Consider the following 24,083-nt stretch of genomic DNA (forward strand, 5'->3'; position numbering starts at 1 on the left):
ACCTCCCTTAAGATTAACTTGGAATGAAACATTAACTGAGTAATTTTCTCAAAGCAACCATTTGCTTATTGTTAACCTCTGATAGAATCTATACAGAAACAAATGGGTTGTCATATTCATGCGTCTGCCACCACACAGCTACGTGTGTACAGTCTCGGGATATAATAAGAAATTCATCAGAGAGTCTGAGAAGTTGAAATACAAACTAAAGCATCTTGGATTCCATTCATCAATCAGCCCTGAGCCATTGGCATCACTATTGGTGTCTGATGTATCTGATGCTCTGGCCCACTATCAGGCAACCCTGGACACTTTTGCACAGGTTCTACTCACTTTTCACTAAATGTTTTTCCTCAACTGTTGGCATCTTCGCTTTCTGCAATGAAGTCTTTTTACACATACTTGAGTAGCTTTTAAGTGTGGGGGAATTGATGGAATAGCCCTCAACCAGTGGTGAACTTGAGCTCTGCCTCCTGTCTTTTGGGTGGACAATTCTAAAAGGCATGCTATACTCGTCTTTAGAGTGAGCTCAAGCACCAGTTGCCCACACTCGTCAACTTGATGAACTTTTCTTCCTTCCTTTATTCTCATCTCTCTTTTGACTCTCGCTCCTGTTCTTTAGTATTACCTTCTAAATGCCATCTGGAAATAAATCAGACTCTGCTTTCAGGGGAACTCAAGCTAAAATACAGTCAAACCATCATACATGTATTTGTTACACAAGGTTTATCTCCAAAGGGAATTCATTTTCTTTTCTGCACTCTCACCTTCACTGAGGAATAAAACCGTCCTTATTTTGGTACTATATGTCATTTCTTTTTCTTCAATAGTTGCACAGATTTCAGCTACTATTAAGTTGACCCCAATCTATCCATGTATGAAACTATGGAGCCACCTCAACTTGCCCTATTAAGAATGCACTTCATCCTTCAAACTTTTCTGACTACTCTCCCCACCCAAGTTTTTTAAGTCTGTGTCCCTGGCCCTAGAAACTTTCTTTGTATATGACAGCATGCAGATAAAGAAGTAGAATAACAGGAGATAAAACTAGACCACTGGTACTACCAAAAGTATCAGTTACATTTTGAGGGCAATGCCCTTTTCTTTATGTCAAACATAAAGGAAAAATTCTAGTTGTAGCAATATTCTAAATCTTGTAAAACTAACTTAATCATTAACTCTGGAGAATAAATTGATCCCAGCGGCAAAACTAAAACATAAATTAACTGTAGGAAACTACAAAATATTTACCAGTAGTAATGTGTCCGGAATTGGTGGGTTCTTGGTCTCACTGACTTCAAGAATGAAGCCGCGGACCCTCGCAGTGAGTGTTACAGCTCTTAAGGTGACGAGTCTGGAGTTGTTCGTTCCTTCTGATGTTCGGATGTGTTCGGAGTTTCTTCTTTCTGGTGGGTTCGTGGTCTCGCTGGCTCAGGACTGAAGCTGCAGACCTTGTGGTGAGTGTTACAGATCTTAAGGCGGCACGTCTGGAGTTGTTCATTCCTCCCGGTGGGCTTGTGGTCTTGCTGACTTCAGGAGTGAAGCTGCAGACCTTCGCGGTGAGTGTTACAGCTCGTTAAAGCAGCGTGGACCCAAAGAGTGAGCAGTAGCAAGATTTATTGCAAAGAGCGAAAGAACAAAGTTTTCACAGTGTGGAAGGGGGCGGGAGCGAGTTGCCACTGCTGGCTTGGGCAGCCTGCTTTTATTCTCTTATCTGGCCCCACCCACATCCTGCTGATTGGTAGAGCCCAGTGATCTGTTTTGACAGGGCGCTGATTCGTGCGTGTACAATCCCTGAGCTAGACACAAAGGTTCTCCACGTCCCCACTAGATTAACTAGATACAGAGTGTCCAGACAAAGGTTCTCCAAGGCCCCACCAGGGTAGCCAGATACAGAGTGTCAATTGGTGCATTCACAATCCCTGAGCTAGACATAAAGGTTCTCCAGGTTTCCACCAGACTCAGGAGCCCAGCTGGCTTCACCCAGTGGATCCCAAACCGGGGCTGCCAGAGGAGCTGCCTGCCAGTCCCACGCCCTGCGCTCGCACTCCTCAGCCCTTGGGTGGTCGATGGGACTGGGCGCCCTGGAGCAGGCGGTGGCGCTCGTCGGGGAGGCTCAGGACGCACAGGAGGCCATGGAGGGGGTGGGAGGCTCAGGCATGGCGGGCTGCAGGTCCAGAGCCCTGCCCCGCGGAAAGGCAGCTAAGGTCCGATGAGAAATCGAGCGCAGCGCCGGTGGGCTGGCACTGCTGGGGGACCCAGTACACCTTCCGCAGCCGCTGGCCCGGGTGCTAAGCCCCTCATTGCCCGGGGTCGGCAGGGCGGGCCGGTAGGGCCGGCCGCCTGCTCCCAGTGCGGGACCGCCAAGTCCCCGCCCACCCGGAACTCCAGCTGGCACGCAAGCGCTGCGCGCAGCCCCGGTTCCCGCTCGCGCCTCTCCCTCCACACCTCCCTGCAAGCTGAGGGAGCCGGCTCTGGCCTTGGCCCGCCCAGAAGGGGCTTCCCACAGTGCAGCGGTGGGCTGAAGGGCTCCTTAAGTGCCGCCAAAGTGGGAGCCCAGGCAGAGGAGGCGCTGAGAGCAAGCCAGGGCCGTGTGGACTGCCAGCATGGTGTCACCTCTCGGTAAGCTATTTTTGTTTTTCTTAAGCAAAACTGACAACACATTTTTTATTGACCTGGAAGCTTGTACTCTCTCAGAGATGCTTTATTTCACATGTCTTTCTTTTTAAGAAAATATTTATTACCATATTGATAATAAATTTATTATTATATATTGCTAGAGTTTTTTGTCTTTTAGGCTACTTTCTTTAGAATGTTATTATTCAGTTAACAAATATTAATTGAGTGTCAACTATGCGCTAGTAACCGTATTATGTATTGGAAAACACATATGAAAATAAATTTTGGATCTCAAGTCCTTCATACTTCGGTAGGGGAGGCACAGAGCAAACAGGAAATTTGAATGTAATGTTTAAGGCCTCTATAATGTATAATGGAACCACATGTAAGAATAATACAGCTGTGAGTTAAGCCACTCTACCTCTTTTTTCGCTTTGCCTTTTGAGAGATACATTCTATCTAATTGCTAGTAGCTGTTAGTTATTTTTCCTGATTCTCCCTCCTCCCGCCCTCCACCTTCTGAAAGGCCCCACTGTGTGTTTTTCCCCTCTATGTGTCCATATGTTCTCATCATTTCACTTCCACTTATAAGTAAAAACATGTGGTATTTGGTTTTCTGTTTCTGTGTTAGTTGTTCCTTTTTCAGAAAAATAAATTTACATATTTCTACACTATACTGAAACACTGTTTCTTTTTCATTTTGTTTACATTTGGGGTATCAACTCAGCATACTTAATTCCATTCTTAAATGCTGTGAGGTAGACAAAAATACACATTTCCAATAGGGTAACATTTTTCCTTCTATAGAGGAACTGTTTCTGTGAAGCAATTATTAGAAAATATCCTCATTAAGTACTTATGTACAAACATGGAAATATATGTGCATTTTAAACTCTTTAATTCTTATGCCAAACTGCTTGTTTATTTAGATGTATGAAAGCAGATGTGTTTTATTACCAAATATTATTTATTCAACACAATACATTTCTAAGTATAAAATGAAGATAATAGGACTAAAATATTTTTGAGAAGAAAATGTAAATGTTGGTGTAACTCAAAGCAATCTCATACACACCCTTGCACTAAATGTAATTGACTTTGGATTTGGGATGCGGAGAGATAGTTTCTTAAAATCGCAGTAACTTTTAATAATTTTAATGCAGTTTGAAAGGAGGAAATAGTATCATTATAATGGTGATAAGTATAGGATAATTTTTAGGAATAAAAACTCTCAATGTTTTTGCCACTGTGAACATCTTTAAAGGTGAGGAGATAGAGAGATAGAGGTGTTTAGAGAGACTCAGTAAATCTTATACAACAGTGCTGCAAATTTCTGAAAGAAGTTGGTTGTAGTATCAGGTGTGCTTTGAGGGTTGGAAAAGTTACTTTCTTGTTTCTTGCAACCCGTTCCAACTACCGATTGTTCTTTTAAGATAATTTATAAAGGTAAACTGTGATATTTGATATTCCATACATAAGAAATTTGAAACATTGATAATTTTGCACAGGATACTTGTCGCTAAAAGTCAGACGTCATCTGCTGCAGGCTTGTTGGGTAGTGATCTCACATGTGTACACGTATTTTACCTTCACATTTATTTTCTAACACGCAATCAAAAATGGAAAACCAAATTAAAGAAGATTTATCTTCTACTATTCCAATAAGATAATTCAAACATTTACATTAAGGCAATGAAAGACACAGTTCATTGCTTCATTAGAGACTCAACAGAAATCATAATGATAATGATTATTTTGATACATATTCTTGATATAGATGAACAGAATAAATATTTACCATCTATTTTTCTATTTGTTCTGTTTATATGTTGATGTAGGCATATATTTTCTTTGTTTATCTAAGTAATTGTTCTCTGTTTTGTATTGGAGTGTAGCGAACACTTAATTGCTGAAGAAGGTATTTTTTTTTGTTTGGACGCAAGACAGAAGCCAATTCTCCTTAAAAAGAAGAAACATTTAAAAATCTCACTGTCTTGGCATATGTGGAAAATATTAACAGCAAAGGGAGGGATAAGCAATAAATCAAGAGTAAACTGGGACAAGTAAGAGTAAAGATAATATTTGGTGGTAAGCAGATAGCTGAATGCATTACAGGCAATCAGTATCTTTCAAATAGTTAACAACTTCTCAAATAAAATATGAGTGTTGAGATATTACAGATAATAGTAAAAATTGACCTAATTTGAACAATTACCCTTATACCAAGAAAGGATTAGTAGAAATATGGTGAGAGAGGGAGTTAGAGAAGTGAGAGAGAGAGGGAGAGAGAGAGAGGCTGAAAGAGAGAGAAACAGACTGATTAAAAATAGAGAATTAATTTTGAAGTCCATAAGCAAATCTTGTTAGTTCTGATTTCTTTTTTTTTTTTTTTTTATTAAACTTTGTTCTAATGGGTCTCAAAATTCTGTGACAGATTTTTCATCAAGTTGTTTCCATTAAAAAAGTACTGATTTTAGGCTGGGCATGGTGGCTCATGCCTGTAATCCCAGCACTTTGGCAGGCCGAGGCGGGCAGATCACCTGAGGTCAGGAGTTCAAGACCAGCCTTGCCAACATGGTGAAACCCCGTCTCTACAAAAATACAAAAATTAGCTGGGCATGATGGCCAGTACCTGTAATCCCAGCTACTCAGGAGGCTGAGGCGGGAGAATCACTTGAACCTCGGAGGTGGAGGTTGCAGTGAGCTGAGATCATGCCGTTACACTCCAGCCTGGGCAACAGAGTGAGACTCTGTCTCAAAAAAAAAAAAAAAAAAAAAAGTACTGATTTTAAAAACTAATAACTTAAAACTGCCACAGACACACACACACACACACACACACACCACACACACACACACATACACACGTGGTCCACAAAACATTCTCCTCTCCTTCTGACAGTTTTACAATGCACTGTAATCATTAACCATTCTTTTACTATTAAACTTAAATGGCCAATGGAAACAAACAGTTCTGAGACAGTTCTTTCACCACTGATTAAGACTGAGGTGGCAGGTACTAGGGATGATATTCACTAGGCTTCGGAGCTTTCTGGGCAGACTTAGTGACCTTGCCAGCTCCAGCAGCCTTCCTGTCCTCTGCTTTGATGATACCCACAGCAACTGTCTGTCTCATATGACCAACAGCAAAGTGACCCAGAGATGGGTAGTCTGAGAAGCTCTCTACACACACGGGCTTGCCAGGAACCACATAAACGATGGCAGCATCACCAGACTTAAAAAATTTAGGGCCATCTTCCAGCTTTTTACCAGAACGGCGATCAATCTTTTCCTTCAGCTCAGCAAAGTTGCATGCAATGTGAGCTGTGTGACAATCCAGTACAGGGGCATAGCCAGCACTTATTTGGCCTGGATGGTTCAGGATAATCACCTGAGCAGTGAAGCCAGCTGCTTCCATTAGTGGGTCGTTTTTGCTGTCACCAGCATTGTTGCCACGACAAACATCCTTGACAGACACGTTCTTGACATTAAAGCCCACATTGTCCCCAGGAAGAGCTTCACTCAAAGCTTCATGGTGTATTTCAACAGACTTTACTTCAGTTGTAACATTGACCGGAGCACCATACCGGGTTTGAGAACACCAGTCTCTACTCAGCCAACAGGAACGGTACCAATATCACCAATTTTTGTAGACGTCCTGGAGAGGCAGGCAAAGGGGCTTGTTAGTTGGACGAGTTGGTGGTAGGATGCAGTCCAGAGCCTCAAGCAGTGTGGTTCCACTGGTATTGCCATCCTTACGGGTGACTTTCCATCCCTTGAACCGAGGCACGTTAGCACTTGGCTCCAGCATGTTGTCAAATTCCAACCAGAAATTAGCACAAATGCTACCGTGTCAAGGTTGCAGCCAATTTTCATAACGTAAGTGCTGACTTCTTTAACGATTTCCTCATATCTCCTCTGGCTGTAGGGTGGTCAGTGGAATCCATTTTGTTAACACCAACAATTAGTTGTTTCACACCTAGTGTGTAAGCCAGAAGGGCATGCTCGTGGGTCTGTCCATTCTTGGAGATACCAGCTTCAAATTCACCAACACCAGCAGCAACAACCAGGACAGCCTGAGATGTCCCTGTAATTGTGTTTTTGATGAAGTCTGTGTGTCCTGGGGCATCAATGATACTCATGTAGTACTTACTGGTCTCAAATTTCTACAGGGAGATATCAATGGTGATACCAGGTTCATGTTTAGTTTTCAGTTTATCCAAGACCCAAGCATACTTGAAGGAGCCCTTTCCCATCTAAGCAGCCTCCTTCTCAAATTTTTGAATGGTTCTTTTGTTGATGTCAATGCATTTGTAGATCAGATGGCCAGTAGTGGTGGACTTGCCTGAACCTACTTGTCCAATGATGACAATGTTGATATTAGTCTTTTCCTTTCCCATTTTGGCTTTTAGAGGTAGTTTTCTCTCTCTCTTTTTTTTCCATAGGTTAAGTGTCTTTTTAATTGAAAAGCTAACAAACTGTCCAGTTACATTTCCCTAAAAAAACCATAAACTGGGTAGTAACTGAGTCTCTAGGCAATATATTTAAAGCTAAGAGGATTAAAAATAAAATTAAAGAGAAAACAAATCCTCAGATGCAATGAAGGGAGCCCTGCTACATATAGGTTAATCAATACAGTGGTTCTCCTTGACTGCAGGAGGCTGGAAGACATTCTAGTAACTCCACTCAGAACATTTACTTCAAGAAGCCTTTTTCCAGTTTCTAACTCATGAATAAAGATAACATTTTGTTAATTCTAGTCCAGAAAACTTTTTTTGCAAGTTGGTTTATTTACAGTGCCAACTTTTAAAAGGTCACTAAAGTTAACTGGACAATAAACTAGGCAGACATTGCTTTACAAAAAAGAGGGAAAGGCCAAAATTCCACTTACAGAGAACCTACAGTTCAGTTTTATTCACGGCAAAGAAAAAAGAAACTTTTGATCATACTGGAAGAAACTCAGCCATAGGTTTGGAATCTGTACTCAAACTACACATGCAGTGAGGACAGTATTCCACTAATACCATTGACTTGCTGCTGCATTTGTCTACTGTTTGTCTAATACTAACAACTATAAACAGAGTAGTGCAACTAGTATTTGGAACAATCCTTACAGTGTTACAGTGTCAGGCATAACATTTCACTTCTCTTCATACCGCTGGTTCTCTTGGCGTACCTGGGCTTCCCGCTTTTCAGTAAAGTAATTTTTTTTTTTTTTTTTTTTTAGACACAGTGTTGCTCTGTGGCTCAGGCTGGAGTGCAGTGGCGCCATCTCGGCTCACCGCAAGCTCTGCCTCCCGGATTCTTGCCATTCTCTTGCCTCAGCCTCCTGAGTAGCTGGGACTACAGGCGCTCGCCACCATGCCTGGCTAATTTTTTTGTGTTTTTTTAGTAGAGACGGAGTTTCACCGTGTTAGCCAGGATGGTCTCGATCTCCTGACCTCGTGATCCACGCGCCTTGGCCTCCCAAAGTGCCGGGATTACAGGCGTGAGCCATAGCTCCCGGCCCAGTAAAGTCATTTTTTATATTGAAGGTCTTGTGAATCTCCTCAGGAGTTTTCCTCTTGACCATATTGGCAATAGTCTTGCATGTAACATCAAGCAAACCTTTGAAGTCTAAGTAGTTTGCAGCGAGAATGAGTTCAAAAAGTGTTCCTTGGTCAACTTTCAGGAATTCTTGGTCCCAAACAGCGATATCGTCTGTTCACCTTTCTTTGTTTTCATCATCTTCGGGAGGAGGAGGGTCATCCTTGTGGTGGGTGCACCACTGAATGACCTTTTTAAATATTGCTGCATTAACATTTGGTAGAGGAACTGGGTCATTATCTTCTTCATCATTCCTTCCCAAATCTTCCAACATGATCTTGATAGTCACAGATTGTTTGACAATTTCCACATCAACTTCAAATATCTCTCCACCAGAACTCTGCGACTTAATTGAAGGCATGGTGTTCTGTGTTAAGGAGATGGCCGGCTGGAGGCTGACGAGAGTTGGGAGGCGACAGCAGAGGAAGAGAAAGGCAGAGGAAGAAGCCACTACAGTGGCGCGACATGGCATCTTTAGAGGTAGTTTTCAAGACACTTGTGTCCTGCCAGCAACCTGTTGCGGAAAAGGTAGTTCTGTTTCCATATCTCACCGTTTGAGTCTTACTAGTTTTTCTTTCCAAAAATATTGCAGTAGCATCCTAACTGGTCTTGGTGGTTTATCACTTATTCTCCTGTGGTCTTTTATTTTCATTGTAACCAACGGAATCTACTTACAACATAAATATATTGGCTACATCTAAATGCAATGGAGGCTGAATATTAATGAGCACTGGTATTCTGATTCCATGTTCTCTCTTATCTCCTGGGAAATTATTTCGGGTTCTACATACCCATTCTCACAGCTTCTGTGTGCTTTCCACTTACGACCTTCTTCAGAGCACTACCTGGTGTTCAGAAGTGCCAGTGCCTGACGGCTGCAGAAGTGTGAAAGCTCAGCTCTCTTACCTTAAAGTGGTACAGAATTTGCAATGTAATTTATATTACAGAACACCCAAAGAATTAGGATGAGGAATTGATTTCACCTGAACTTGCACTTTTGTTTAGCTTTTCTGCTTCCCCCTCCTCCTTATCAGCTTCTTAATAAATCGTTAGCACAAGAATCCACAGCTCAGGGGAATCGCACCTAAAGACGCACCCCTCTATCCCCTCTGTTCCTGATGCACGAGTTTCCCTGCTCTTCCTTGAACCTGTGCCGTACCCCAACTTCCAGGACTTGTAGATGGTTTTCTTTCTGTCTGGAATGCCATTTTCCCACATGTCCACACAGTTCACATCTTTACTTCCTTCATGTCTCCACTCAAATATCACTTTTGCAGGGATGTCTTTCATGACCACTCTGTTTTTTACCCTATCCCAGACCAACATTCATCTTCATCTATTTATCTTTGAGAACTAAGTGTTTTCTACACTTGGGAATACATCCCATGTGTCTTCATTCCCCAGCTGCATTCTAGCACACAGTGCAAGAGCCTGATTACATAAAAGGCATTCAGCACATGTTTTAAAATGAAATGTACAAATGAGTAACTATGCAAAACTTAACTACACAGTAAACTGAATAAAATTTTTATTCTATAATTAAGCATAATATTGCCTGTCTGATGTCCAAAATTAAAGAAATCCTAAATGAACGATTACTGTTAAATATCTGGATTAGTTGTGCCTCAACAATTTACTGCAGAAATAATTGTCATCTTCATTGTAGACCTGATAAGCACCACATGCTATAGAATGTTGCCTTAACCAAGCTTACGTGGGAGCTGTGACAAATGTACTGTGTAACAGTTTATGAAATCACAACTTCTGATAACAGTACTGAATATTAGTTAAATACTCTGTCTGAAACATGCCAATAAGTTGAATATATTTGCTGAAGATAAAATACATGGTATATGGGTCCTCTCACAGAGCTTTGCACTGTTAAGAAAATAAAAACCTTTGTGACATAAAATAACCTTCAGAATTAAATTACAATACAAGGAATTGAAAGACAATAAAACTTTCTCAATAGTTTTATGGGAATGAGCAAGCCTGGCAGGGAATGAGCTGTAAAGATAATGCTGAGGTAGTAAATGCATTAATAAATTAAAAGAGAAAGAGAATCAAAACATGAAATCAAGAGTGAATTTTAAAGGTAACTTGATCAGAACATCAGGAAAGGCCGATGGAGACAGAAGGCTGCTAGAGAATGTTATGCAGTCAGACTACAGCTCTAGGTATATATTATCCTTTCTCTCGAATTTTTTTTGTCCTGAAGAGACGGACGTCCTTTGTTACTGGTTTGACTGTCTCTTGGGGACACTAAAAACTGTATGGTAACCTGCAGTAAAGTTAAGTCAAGTTCTCTCTGAGAGACACAGAGTGACAGGGAGTCAGGCTGTCTGTCTGTTATTATACACAATGTGAGTGCCTAAGTTTTAATCTGAACAGGGGACTTATGACTGAACGTATATCACTATATTGGCATACCATATTGACTTTCTGATAATGTTCTAAAGCCAGTTGAGTAAGAGGGAGAAAATGCCACTGGGTACAAATTGTGGCATCAATTCTCTGCCAGACTGATCAATTGGATTTATATATTACCTCCAGCTACAATCTTAAAATCTATAGTTTTACTCTTTCTTCAGTGCACAGCTCACAGCTTAAATAATTGCAGATTCAAATGAATTTTAAAAGGATCGAACAGTCTTAAATTAAAAATGTGTGAACATTGTTGTTTTAACCACTCTTAATTATTTACTAATTTAACTCGATGGATTCACCTTTTCTCCCTTTCTCTCTCTCTCTCTTCATTCTTCTTTCTTCCTTTCATTCTCTAATTCCTCTAAGAGCAAAGATTCCATATTCATCCTTCAAATAATTTATAACGATTTTAATCAATAAAATTAATATAATATATACATAGATTTATAGATACTTTAAACTGGCTTATCAAAAACTATCAGAAATTCTGAATTACAAATTCTTTGCCCTCAGACCTAATTGCCTCTCTGTTGTAATTATAATATTTGAAAATCCATTCATTAGACATCAATGCTGTATAAGAAAAATTAAAAATACATTTACTGAGAAATGCTTCCAGCAGAATAGAACACTGTAGCCTTTTTTTGCATGAAATCTTTGTACAAAATTGCAAAGCTCAGACAGTAACCCAAAACATAATGCCACTTGCAGGAAATTCAACATATATTAGAAAAATTAGGCAAAAGCAAATAATATAAAGGCGATTTTAATGTGTCTCAGAATTTTTTCCACATTTTGGATGTTAAGAAACATTGCATGAGAAACAATTTTTTGTTAGAAAAAATATAAAACGTGAATAATTTCAAATTGCTTCAATTGCTGATGTTTTGATAGCTTCATATGTCATAATTTAAATGGATGTTTTTTAGAATTATATTAATGATCCATATTTATTGAATATTTATGATTCACCAGGAAATATGCTAAGTCATTAATATATGTTAATGTAAACTCTTTCCTGAACATCCAGTACATTAGGGGTTCTTATCTCCATTTTACAGATCTATAAACATAGACCTAAAGATATTAAATAGAGTTCTACACCATATGGGACATTGGACTAACATGGAAGACTCTGCTCCTTAATAAATGCTTAGAAATCCACAATTTTCAGAAACTAAACAGAATCTCACTAACGCCATGAGTCAATGCTGAAACAAAAACAGCTCAATGGAGTCAATGGCTCTATGTTTATGAAATAGATTTCCTCCTCCTTAGAGATTAAGGATGAAATCCCTAAGGTCTATATCTGGTGAGAGATACAGACATAAAGGCTATTTTAATGTGTCTTAAAATTTTTCTCCACATTTTGGACATTAAGAAATATTACATGAGAAACAATCTTTAATTAGAAGATTGTTCCTCTATATCTAGTCAGAGCCAGATGTAGACCTTAGGGGTTTCATCCTAAATCTCTAATCAGGAGGAAATCTATGTCATAAACCTGTAGGATTATGAACTCGATCTATTTACATTCAGTAGGTAATTATGAAGAGCTATGTTATTCATAAAAGGACAACTAGGAAAATTAAAAGAAAAATACCTGTCAATTTCCTTTGGCCAAATATAAATTGACAAAACAGAAATCTATTTCATAAACCTGTAGGATTATAAACTCGATCTATTTACATTAGGTAGATCATTAAGAAGACCTACCTTATTCATAAAAGGAGAACTAGGAAAATTAAAAGAAAAATATCTGTCAATTTCCTTTGGCCACGAAAATATAAATAGGCAAAATGAAAAAATAAAATAGAACCCTTGGGTTAGTCCACTTCCTGTGTAGGATTCAAATTTACACAGACATATACTGCCTAGAGAGAAAGCAGAAAGGACAGTGAGGCCTCCCAAAATGAGTGCTTCCTAACCCAAGGAATGCAGGTTTCCTAAACCAAAACCAAAACCAAGACAAAATCTTCACAAGATAAACTCATAGCAATAAAGTGTATGAAGAAATGAAACATTATGAGAGAAAGTAAAATGATAAAAGAATCATAATATTTTCACACAAAGAATAGAAATAACAATAAAAAGGGATCAAAATATCATGTAGAAAACACAGGACAATGTTAAATTAGACTAGAATGGTTTAAAAAAGAAGCAAAAAATAGTCATAGAAATTACATAGTTTATTAGTCTGCTCAGGTTACTATAACAAAATACTACTGAATGGGTAGCTTAAGCAGCAAACACTTACTTTATTGCAGTTATGAGTGCTGCCCGTCTAAGACTATGTTGCCAACGTGGTTGGTTTCTGATGAGGCCTCTCTTTTCAGCTTTCAAATGGCACCTCCCATCTGTCATCACATGACCTTTCTGCATTTGTATCCAGAGAGAGCACTCTGGTTTCTCTTCCTCTTTTTATAAGGACACCAGCCGTATTGAGTTAGAAACCCAGCCTCTAACCTCATTTAACATTAATTACCTCCTCACAAGTCCTATGTCTGAATACGGTTATATTGAGGAGTAAGGCTTCAAGATTAATTTTGAGGGCATGTGATTAAATTTATAATAGTTCTCAAAATCAAAAACAAACAAATTAAGCAAATCTATGACTTGAAACATAGATCTGAGTAAATCATCAACCATGCAGCATCAAATGATAAGTGATAGGTAATATGTAAAGAAGTTGTAAAAAAGACATAAAATTACTCTTAAGATTTTGTTATTCCCCTTAATGTTCTGCATTTCCACTGCTTTGTGAAATCTTTATTTCAAAAGTATCTTTCCCTCATTCTCTCCAGTAATTCCTATGAAAATATATTGGTAAAATTATGCCCTCTGGGTTTCTGGTCCAAAAGCCAATTGAAGAAATGTCTGAATAAATAAGCAAATATGCAGAGAATCATGGGGCCCATGTCTTAGTAGCATAACTAAGCTAGAATTAGAATTAATATTATTACAGTATTGATCTAAAAATGCTTAAAAACCAATACTATTACAATCTTGACCAAAAATGCTTAAAAACCAAAAATTATTTCAAAGGATTAACTTGCCCAACAAGTAATTATTTTCTAAAAAAGAAAATTCAATGTTATACAAGGAAAGACAAAATCTGAATGCATAATAATGTAATATTCATTATATATGAGTCCATTTTTATTTTCATGTGAAGAAATACCTGACACTGGGCAATTTATAAAGAAAAAGAGGTTTAATGGACTCGCAGATCCACATGGCTGGGGAGGTCTCACAATCATGGTGGAAGGCAAAGGAGGAGCAAAGGCACATCTTATGTGGCAACAGGCAAGAGAGCGTGTGCAGGGGAAATGCCCTTTAGAAAAACCATCAGATCTCATGAGACTTATTTACTATCATGAGAACAGCATGAGAAAAACCCTCCTCCATGATTGAATTACATACCACTGGGTCCCTCCCACAACACATGGGGATTATGGAAACTATAATTCAAGATAAGATTTGGGTAGGGACACAGACAAACCATATCACATTACATACAATATCAAGTCAAAAAATAGTAGAAATAAGAGACGATTCTGTGAAGATAGTGGAACTGAAGGTACCAGTAATCTCTCTCCACTTAGATAAGAGCTGCATGGCCAGAAGCTGTCTGACTAGACTCTGGAGTCTAATGAAGCTTTGCAACTTCCAGAGGAAGATTTAAATGGTAAATCGCCATTACTTTTGGTTAAATTCAGCTCCTTTCTCAGCAGCAGCTACGCATTCCTCACCCTCCAAATTCCTGGCAGACAGTCCTACATGTGTTCCGGAGCAATTTTCACACAGTTAGCAGGAACCAAGTGGGTGTGATGGTTAATTTAATGTGTCAAGTGGATGGGTCATGAGGTGTTCAGATATTTGGTCCAGCATTATTCTGGGTGTTTCTATGGAATGTTTGGAATTAGATTAACAATTAAGCTGGTAAAATAAGTACAGCAGATTTCCATCTTTAATGTGGGTGAGTCTTATTCAATAAGATTAGGGCTTAAGTACAACAGAAAGGCTGATGCTACTGCAATGAGAAAGAATTATACCTGCTTTACTGTCTTCAAAGTAAAACATTGGACCTTCCTGGGTCTTCAACTTGCTGACTCACCTTTCAGATGTTAGGACTTGTCAGACTCTATAACTGTGAGCCAATTATATAGATAGATAGGTAGATAGACAGACTATATATATGTGTGTGTGTGTATATATATAATATATACACACATACATACACACCATAATATATTACTTTAATATATACTATATTATATGCAATATTGCATATATACAGCATATAATTATATATAAAAGTGATTCTGACTAATTCAGTAGGCAATAAGTATTCTGCCCTCCATCTATCAGTGATTCTAACCTCATATCTGTATTCTAACCTCATGTTTCTGATCATGGAGGTACAGATACAGAGGCAGGTAGACATTTTGTACCCCATAACCTTGTTGTAAGCCTCTCTCCTTAAGCTGAAGTAATTTTCAGGGATTTAAAAGGCTAATGCATTATCCACTCTTCTTTCAGTTTTTTTTCTTTTTTCTTCTTTTGGGAATCAGTCATTTAATACTAGGATATTAAAAAAAAACAGCACATAGGGAAAATTAGAAGGTCTCCATTCATGCCCAGGGAAAGGTGCAGGCTCAGAAAACACCTCAGAAGATTTCAGGTTTACACTTCAGGTTGACCCTCAGTATAAAGATAGTTGATAACAATAAAAAACATAATACAATGAAAACAAAACCAAACAAAAAGCATGAAAAAGGGGAAAAATCTGATTACCAGAGTTACATTATTAGATGGAATGTACTATTTTTATCAAAAGTATTAAGGAGCATGCAAAAAATAAGAAACTAAGGCCCATTCAAAGGAAAAATACAAACCTACAGAAACCGTACCTTAGAAAGACCAGCTGGCAGAACTACAAGACAGACTTTAAAATAAGTGTCTTAAAGATGCTCAAAGGTCTAAAGGATAATGTAGAGAAAGTTAAGAAAATGATGTATGGGCAAAATGAAAATATAAATAAAAAGATTGGAAACTTTAAAAAAATCAAAGAGAAATTTCAGAGCTAAAATATACAAGTACTGAAATGAAAATTTCACTAGAGGGATTCAGGGGCATATATGAGCAGAAGAAAGAATCAGTGAACTTGAAGATAAGGCAATTGGAAATATGGTCTTAAGAACAGAAAGAAAAATAATTGAATAAAAGTGAACAAAACCTAAGCTAGCTGAGGACATCATGAAATGGACAAACAGCCACAATATAGTAGTTGCAGAAAAGAGAAAGAGAGAGAGAAGTAGTGTCGAGATTATTACAGAAATAATGGTTAAAAACTTTGCAAGTTTGATGAAAGACATGAATATAAACATTCGAGAAACTTAATGAACTCTAGGTAGAATGAATACAGAGAACCACACTGAGAAACATTACAATCAAACTGTTGAAAGACAAAAAAAGAGAGAGGCTTGAAAGCAAGAAGATGAATGACTTAATAACAAACAAAGGATTTTCAATGAGATCATCAGCAGATTTATCACCAGAAATTTTGGAGGATGAAAGGGAGTGGGCTAATATTTTCAAAGTGCTGAAACAAAAGAAAACCCTGTGGACAAAGAATCTTACATCCAGAAAAACTATCTTTCAAAATTGACAAAAAAAAAAAAAAAAAAAAAACACTAAGAAAGTTTGCTAAAGAAAACAGCTATAGAAGTTAGCTGAAGAAGTTTATTACCACTAGATGTGTCCTGCGAGAAATGCTAAAGGGATTACTGAAGGTTGAAATAAAAATAACGCTAAACAGTAACTCGAAGTCATGTGAAGAAATAAAGATCTCAGTAAAGGCAAATGCACAGGAAACTATAAAATCTAATATTATTTTAACAATGGTTTATAACTCAATCTTTTTGGTACATGATTTAGGAGACTAACACTTTTAAAAAATTATTAGTCTAAAAGCTAGTATTATTTTACCTTTGGTTTTTAATACCACATTTTGTTTTCCACATAATTTAAGAGACTAATGCACTGAAAATGGCAGTTTCTGTTTCTGGACACACAGTATATAAGGATGTAATATTGTGACATTAATAACTCAAAGGAGTGAGGAAAGGGCTGTGAAGCAGAAGAAAATTTGTATGTTATTGAAGTCAAATTGGTATACATTCAAATTAGAGTGCTTTAACTTTATGATAATAAATGTTGTCTCCATGGCAACTACAAAAAAAATCCTTATACAACATACACAAAAGGCAATGAGAAGGAAATTAAAATCTTTTGCTATGAAAAATCAATCAAGCAAACACAAAAGAAGATAGTAATGCAGAAGATGCAGGACAAAAAGCTATATGGCCTACAAGAAACAAACAGCACAATAACAGCAGTAGGACCTTTCTTATCAGTAATTACTTTGAATAGAAATAGAGTCAACTCTCCAATCAAAGGAAAGTTGATAGAATTGATTTTTTAAAAACATAATCACTAGATGCTTCTGTATATGGTGTCTATAAGTGATTCATTTTAGATCCAAAGGCCACAATTAAAGTGGAAGGATGTAAAAAGTTATTTCATGCCAGTAGGAACCAAAGGTGAGCAGAGGTGGTCATGCTAATATCAGACAGAATAGGCTTTAAATTTAAAAACTTACAAAAGACTGAAAAGGATATTATATATTAATAAAAGATTTGATACAGCAGGAAAATACAAAAATCATACACACATACATAACTAATAACAGACCATCAAAATATATGAAGAATAATTGAAAAAAAATTGAATGGAGAAATAAACCATTCTAATAAATAGTTCTAATAATAATAGTCAAAGACTTCAATGCTCACCCTCTGTCATGGGCAGAATAATAATACAGATGAATAATTCAATAAATGAACTATACCTAAGATGTAGAGACATATACAAACACTCTACCAAACAGCCACAGAAAACACATTCTTTTCAGGTGCATAAGGTGTATTTTCTGATTGGATATTAGGCCACAAATTCAGTCTCTATGGATTTTATTTATTTATTTATTTGTTTACTTATTTGAGACAGAATCTCAAAAAAGACAGAGTCTATCACTCAGGCTGGAGTGCAGTGGCACGATCTCGGCTCACTGCAACCTCTGCCTCATGGTTGTAGTGATCCTCTTGCCTCAGTCACTGTAGTAGCTGGGATTACAGGCTTGAGCCACCACATCCATCCAATTTCTGTATTTTTAGTAGAGACAGTGTTTTGCCATATTGCCCAGGCTGGTTTCAAACTCCTGACCTCAAATGATCCACCCACCTCAGCCTCCCAAAGGGTTGGAATTACAGGTGTGAGCCACCGCACTTGGCCTCTATAGATTTTAAAAGATTAATGTTGTATGAACTACCTACTTTGACAACTATAGGATGAAATTAGAACTGAATAATAGAAGAAAAAAATGGAAAATTTACATGTTTGGGGAAATTAAACCACAAATTTTTAAACAATCAATGGATAAAATAAATAACAAGAGAAATGAGAAGATGTTTAGATGAATGATAATGAAAATATAACATACCAAAACTTATGAGACGCAACTCAAGCAGTGCTAAGGGGGAAATTTATAGCTATACGTGCTTACATTTAAAAAAGAGAAAGACTGCCAACAAACAACCTAATGTTACAACTTAAGGAACTAGGAAAATAACAAAATAATCCAAAGCTAGCAAAAAAAAAAAAAAATGAGATAACAATGATCAGAGAAAACATAAATAGAAGATAGAAAAAATTGAAGGCAGTCAGTTACTAAAATCAGAAAAGTATGTAAAATAAAATATTAAAATTGCAAAAATCACTACAAATTCTACTGAAATAAAAAAGTATTATGAAAGAGTACCATAAACAACTTATGATAAAATGTTGGATAACTTAGACAAATTGGACAAACTTCTACACATACGAAACCTACAAAAGCTGAACTATGAAGAAATGGAAAACCTAAATAGACATACCTAACAGGGAGATTGAATCTGTAATTTAAAAAAATGAACAGTTCTGATAATTTCACTCATGAATCCTATCAAATATTTAAAAATTAAAAAGAAGGAAATACTTAGTAATTCATTCCATGAGGCCAACACTGTTTACATATGAGAGCCAGATAAGAACACTGCAAGAATAGAAAGAAACAAACACAAAAACAGACCAATATACCACATTAACATTGATGCAAAATTCCTCAATAAGATAATAGCAAACGAAATTCAGCAGCATATTAAAGCAATTATACATTATAGCCAAGTATGATTTATTCCTGGAATGCCAGATGATTCAACATCAAAAAATCAATTATTCTAATATATCACATTAACAAGATGAATGGGAAAAACACATGGTTTTCTTAATTTATGCAGGAAAAAATTCAAAATGCTTTCATCATAAAACCTCTCAACAATCTAGGAACAGAAGGAAATTTCATCCATATAATAAAATCCATGTATAAACAACCCACGGTAATCCTCATACTCGATGATTGAAGACAAAATGATTTTCTCTAAAATCAAGAGCAAGGCAAGGATGCCTGCTTTCATAATTTCTATTTAACATATACTGAAAGTCCTAGCTAGAGCAATAATGCAAGGAAAAGAAAGAAAAGTCATACAAATTAGAAATAAAGAAGTAAAATTATTTTTATTCACAGATATTATAATATGTAGAAACCTTAAATATTGCACAAAAAAATTGTTAGAACTAATAAATGAATTCAGCAAAGTAGCAGAGTACAAAGCCCAAATCAATGACATTTCTACACACTAACAATTAAAAATCTAAACAGAAAATTATGAAAACAATTTCATTCATAATCACCTTAAAAAGAATGCAATACTTAGGAATAACCAAGGACATGAAAGACTTGTATAATAAAAACTAAAAAACACTGTTGAAAAAATTTTTTAAAATAAAAATTGGAAATATAGCACTTTTTCATAGATTGTAAGGCTTAATATTGTTAAGATGCCAATACTACCCAGTTATCTACAGATACAATGAAATCCCTATTAATTTCCCAACAATGTTCTTTAGTTCAAAACTTAATTAAAACAGTGATACCAGCATTACAGACAGACGGATGGACTAATGGATTAGAATAAAGAGCCCAGAAATAAGTCCTCACATAATATGGTCAAATGATTTTTAACAAGAATGCTAAGACCATTCAATGGGGGAAAGGCCAGTTTTTTTCAGCTAATGGTGATATAAAATTGAATATTATCTGCAAAAAATAAAGTTGGATCCTTACCTGCAACCATATACAAAATTAACTAGAAATGTATTAAACATTTAAACATAAAAGCTGAAACTAAAAATCCTAGAAGAAAAAACAGAAAAAATATTCATGATATTTGATGTGGCAGTGACATTCTTGATTGTGACATCCAAGGCACAGGCAACAAAAGAAAAAAAAAGTTTAAAAAGCTACTTTTGTGTATCAAAGAACACGTCTATCAACAGACTGAAAAGGCAGCCTAGAGAATGGGAGAAAATATTTGCAAACCATGTATCCAATAAGGAAACAATATCCAGAATATTTAGAGAATTTCTTTTTTTTTTTTTTTTTGAGACGGAGTCTTGCTCTGTCGCCCAGGCTGGAGTGCAGTGGTGCAGTCTCAGCTCACTGCAAGCTCTGCCTCCCAGGTTCATGCCATTCCCCTGCCTCAGCCTCTCCAAGTAGCTGGGACTACAGGCGCCCGCCACCACGCCCGGCTAATTTTTTGTATTTTTAGTAGAGACAGGGTTTCACTGTGGTCTCGATCTCCTGACCTTGTGATCCGCCTGCCTCGGCCTCCCAAAGTGCTGGGATTACAAGCGTGAGCCACCGCGCCCAGCTATTTAGAGAATTCCTAAAATTCAACAACAAAAAATGAAACAACCCGATTAATAAAAGAACAAAGGACTTGACTGACATTTCTCCAAAGGTGATATACAATTTTAGTATATGTGCTGCCGAAGCGAGCACCAAAGGGGATATACATATAGTCTTTTTGACACAAGAAAATATGCTCAGTATCACTAATCATTAGGGAAATACAAATCAATACCACAAGATACCATCTCACAGTTATTACAATGGCTAGTATTAAAAAAAAAGAAACAGAAAATAATAAATATTGGTGTGGATGTGGAGAAATTGGAACTCTTGTGCACTGTTAATTGGAAGGTATAATGACTTAGAAATAATAGATGATGAAATTATAAACATTAAATAATAAACATTAAAATAACAATTTTAAAGACCTTCAATAATGTAAAGAAAACAAAATACGTGATGAAAAATTAAAGACCAAAAATTTAAACCTCAAGAGATTAAAAAACACAAAATCTGAAGTGATCAGTTCACTAGACAGACAAGGATAGATTAGATATTGCAGGAATAAAGATGAATGAAGTTAAAGAATTAATGTTAGAAACTGTTTTATATAAAGAACAGAGAGCAAAAAGACTAGGAAAAAAGTCTCTATGATCTGTGAACAATTTAGGCAATTACACCAAGGTGTAATAGGTATTCTAGAAAAGGGCTAAGGATCATATATTTGATGATACAATTGCCAAATTGTTTGGAAACCCATATTCCTAAGAAGCTCAGCAAACCCCAAGCAGAATAAAACAACAACAACAACAACAAAATACCAAAATAGATTATGAAATTGCTGAAAACCAATATTTAATTGAAAAATTATAAGCACAAAGAAAATATATATTTATGAATAGCAGTAATTTTCTCAACAGAAATTATGCAAACGAGAAGACATATCGACAGTGCTGAAAAAATACTGTAAATCTACAATTGCATATCTAGCCAAAATATCTTTCAAAAATAAAGGAAAATGAAAACTTTTTAAAAGGAAGGCTGGAATAATTAATGATGCAGTCTTACATTATAAGACACGCTACAAGAAGTGGAAGTAGTAATACTAGTGGAAAATTGAATTTACACAAAGAAAGAAAAGTCCTGGAAATGGTGAAAATGGGGTTAATGTGGCATATTTAAAGTCATTTTTTAATTATTTAAAGGATAATTAACTGTGCAAAGCAAAACACAGTGGTAACATTTTGCAGGATTTATAAAGAATGAAACAATACAAGGCATTAAAATGACAGCATAAATGATGAGATGGGGAAATTTCAGTATAATGTAAGGTGATATGTGAACTTGTATAATGCTATTTAAAGATGTACTCTCATAAATTAAAGGTATATGTTATAATCCCAACAGTATCCATTAAACAAAACAAGCAAAGAAAATAAGAACAAGGAGAGATAGCAAATAAGCCAATAGAGGAGATAAAATAAAATGCATAAAAATATTAATAATTTAAAAAGGGGAAAATTTACAAAAACAGATGAGAAACAGCAAGATGAGATATTTAAATAAAGCAGATTGATATTATATTAGAGTCCAAACAAAAAATTTAAAAGAAATAAATTGTTAAACTGAATAGAAAGCAAGGCCCAGTTGTCTACAAGAAACTTGGCTTGATTACTGACAAAAATAAATTAAGAGAAAAACAATAAAAATATTTTATTATGCAATATTTGCTCACAAGAAATGTGGAATAATTATATTAACATCTAAATAAACTTCAGAAAAAGAGATATTACCAAAGATAAGGAGGAAAATTTCATAATTATAAGGAGTCAATGCTTTGAAAGAGATAATTCTAAAAGTGTATATATTAAACAACTGAGCTCAAAAAATAGTGCAAAAATAAATAGAAATTAAAAGAGAAATAGATAAATCACAATCAGATTTGGAGAATTGAAACGTCTCTCTCTCTGGAATTTTTTTTAAGTAGGAAGAAAATTACTAAGATTATAAAAACCTAGATAGCATTATAATATAACTTGATCTAATTGACATATTCAAAATATTATACCCAAAAGTAAGAGAATACTCATGTTTTCCAAGTTTAGATGAAACATTTACTAAGATATATTATATAACAGGACATAAAATAAGTCTCAAACAATATAGAAAAATTGAAAATATATAAAGTATATTCACTTATCATAATGAAATTAAAAAAAAACAGTAAGGGAAAATGTTTGAAAAATCCCAGATTTACAGAACAGTTTTCTAAATATTCCATGGTGAAAGCCCCAAGAGAATAAGAAAATACTTTGTATTGACTGATAAAGAAAACACAATGTATCTCTAATTGAAGAATGCACCTAAAGTTTAAAAAAAAATATGACTTTAAATGACTATATGGGAAAAAAGAGATTTAAATATTAATGAATTGTCTACCAAACAATTAAAGAAGAAATAATACCAATTATACACAAATTCTTCCAGGTTAAATTGGAGGGGATATTTCCCAAATTATTCTATAAGGTCCTAATTATCCTGATCCCAAAAACCAACAGTACTAAAATTAAAAAAAAAAAATCCCTTATACACCTAGATGTAAAATAACCTTGACAATGATTTAACAAATTAAACTCAATAATACACAAAAAGGATAAAGGCCGGGCGAGGTGGCTCATTCCTGTAATCCCATCACTTTGGGAGGCTGAGGCGAGCGGATCACCTGAGGTCGGGAGTTTGAGACCACCCTGAGCAACATGGAGAAACCCTGTCTCTACTAAAAATATAAAATTAGCCAGGCATTGTGGCTCATGCCTGTAATTCCAGCTACTCGGCAGTCTGAGGCAAGAGAATTGCTTGAACCTGGGAGGTGGAGTTTGCGGTGAGCCGAGATCGTGCCATTGCACACCAGCCTGGGCAACAAGAGAAAAACTCTGTCTCAAAAAAAAAAAAAAAAAAAAAAAAAAAAAGGGATAAAATATAAATAAGTGGGAGATTATCTCATTAATGCATGGGTGATAGCATTTAAAAATCAATCAGTGAAATTCTTCCTAAAAGACTAAAAAATGACAATCATCTTCATAGACGTAACAAAAGCATTTGACAAAATCCATAAGACATTTATCATAAAAATCCAGCAAAGCTGGTATGAAAAGAAGCTTTTACAACTTGATTAAAAGGTCATCTATGAAAAAATACTGTAGATATTATCATAACTAATAATAAAATCCTAAATCTGTTTTCCCTAATATCAGGAACAAGAAAAATGTCTAAGCACTTTTTTTTCAACATTGTATCAAAAACTGAAGGGTCAAAGATTTTACTGCACTTGAAAGGTAATAAGCTTCTACAATTTTATTGATGATGGTAAAAGATATGAGACTCTGGGTCAGAGACAAAGAGCTTTATTCCTCAAAACACAATGACCAGAATAGTTATCATCAAGATGGCTAATTAGAAGTGTTCAATGCTCTTCTTCACAAAGATAAAACAAAACAACAAATAGATAACTTCATTTTGAATGGAGTGTTTAAGAGAGAACACTGGAATTTTGCAAAGAAGTGACAAAGACTCTCTGAAACATGGAAACATAGGGTGG

At 36.1% G+C, this 24,083-nt stretch overlaps 2 pseudogenes across 1 annotated transcript; both read right to left on the reverse strand.

The window, feature by feature from the left end:
• Nucleotides 1-5,638: 5,638 nt before the first annotated feature.
• LOC100580055 lies at nucleotides 5,639-7,019 on the reverse strand (annotated as a pseudogene).
• Nucleotides 7,020-7,759: 740 nt separating this feature from the next.
• Nucleotides 7,760-8,673, reverse strand: LOC100579378 (annotated as a pseudogene). Its single transcript, XR_180194.3, has 2 exons — nucleotides 8,137-8,673; nucleotides 7,760-7,821 (listed from the first exon to the last, which is right to left on the reverse strand). The product of XR_180194.3 is annotated as an S-phase kinase-associated protein 1-like (transcript).
• Between the last annotated feature and the right edge of the window lie 15,410 nt (nucleotides 8,674-24,083).

Source organism: Nomascus leucogenys, chromosome 23 (genome assembly GCF_006542625.1).
Source record: "Nomascus leucogenys isolate Asia chromosome 23, Asia_NLE_v1, whole genome shotgun sequence".
Classification (NCBI taxonomy): Eukaryota; Metazoa; Chordata; class Mammalia; order Primates; family Hylobatidae; genus Nomascus; species Nomascus leucogenys.